Raw genomic sequence first — 1903 nt, forward strand, 5'->3', positions numbered from 1 at the left:
ACAAAGAGCAACACACCCCTTCTGTTTGCGAGGCTGCGGGGAGGAAGGGACACTGTTCCACACATTATGGGAATGCCCGCAAATACGCGAATTCTGGAGACAGGTGCTCCGATCCATCTCCCAGGCCCTCAAACTTTCCATTTTACCCGAACCGCGGAAATGCCTTCTAAACATCTGGGACCCAAACGACCTGGGTAGATATGAACTGATTTGGGCGTCACTGGCATTGACAGTAGCTAAACGGGATATAGCACAGAAATGGGGGGCGCCGGAAGTGCCCACCGCCAGTAGATGGGCTAAAAACATGGACATCCTAATGGTGACAGAGAGAGCGGTTTATGTGCTTCGAGCGGCGCCCCGGAAATGGAACAAAGTCTGGGCGGCATGGAACATGTACAGAGGGGAACTTTGTGAGCCCTTACCAGAGGGAGAGGAATCAGACTCCGAGGGGGAGGAGGAGTAACTGAACAGTTGCGGGGAGAAGGCCTCGGACATATGACACGGGTACATGGGCGGCAATGACCTGGCCATTTATTGCAATACGAATAGCGGCGCAGGATATTACGAGCTGTGGGAGACGTCCAAGGGATACGATGACACATGGTTGGGGGGGCATGTTGGGAAGTTTGTTCTTAATGGTTAAATGGAAGGAGACGTAGTCATCACTGAAGTTGGGGGAGGGGTTATCGAGGGAATGCACTTTACGAACAAATGTCATATATTGGAAGCATGGACGAGACCCATGACGCAGCAGAAACTATGTCTTAATTACGAGAATGTAGCCCGTAAGTTATTGCACAGATAAATTGTACGACATGCAAGATTACCAATTGGATGTATGCAATTGATTAACCACTATTCCTTCCTAACAATAAAGTTTAAAAAAAAAAAAATGCTTTGCTGGAGTTGCGTCATGCTTGCGACACGACTCCAGCATTGTGTGAATTTTGCCCCAACAGATGCGTCAGAATTTTTTACGCATTTGTCAATCCTTGCGCCGTGATGTGCCGTATTATAAATACGGCACATCCATGGTGGCGCAAGGGTTTCTCAGGGTTGCACCGGGAAAGTAACGCATCTGTACAGATATGTCACTTTCTTGTAAATCTGCCCCTGTATTTTTGGTGATTTTACTGCTTTACGTTTTTTTGTGTTAAATTTGACTAAGCATTTATTGATTGATTGATTGAGAGTTTAATGGTGTGATCTGCCAATCCGTGCTCATTCCTAGCTCAAATGGGTTAATTTAACCAAATATAGCATCTTTTTGGTATTCTAGAGTGAGAAGCATGTGGATTATGAAAGACCAAGTTATCCATTAGCAGGCTTTCCTTGTGTTATATTTCATTTGTTGCATTCTGAGGCTTGTAGTTCGGAATCTGAAAAGCTAAACTACAAGCTAGAAAATATAAAGAGTAAAACGAAAATGCTTGATATTCCAGCTTCTAAGGGCTAATCTTCCGAATCAAAAAGCAAAGCCTTTCTATAAACCTACATCCAGAAACCAGTCCTACAATGCGTAATGGAAAACGTTTATATCCAGACATTTTACAGATACAATTCAAATCATGGAAATATCACGACTAAAGCAAAAGCAGTACATATTTTTCAGGAACATCATCTTTTTAGTAAAGGAGTATAGATTGTATCATTTAATAAAATAGTTACAGATTTTAAATGTGTCAGTGTGCTTTTTCTAGGTGTAGACTTGTGTTTCTTTTCCTAAAAATGGCTTACTTTCGATTTTTGCAATGGATTTCGAAGTGAGCTTGTAGCATGCTCAAATGCCACTTCTCCCAGTTCTGAAAACTAAAGCACCCTCTCGCCGTCGGTCCATGCAAAAGAATGAGCTTCATCTGGGCCCCATCCTGTGCCGCACCCCTCCCCCTCCTGTAGATCTGCA

The sequence above is a fragment of the Lissotriton vulgaris genome, chromosome 11, assembly GCF_964263255.1.
Source record: "Lissotriton vulgaris chromosome 11, aLisVul1.2, whole genome shotgun sequence".
NCBI classification, from domain to species: Eukaryota; Metazoa; Chordata; class Amphibia; order Caudata; family Salamandridae; genus Lissotriton; species Lissotriton vulgaris.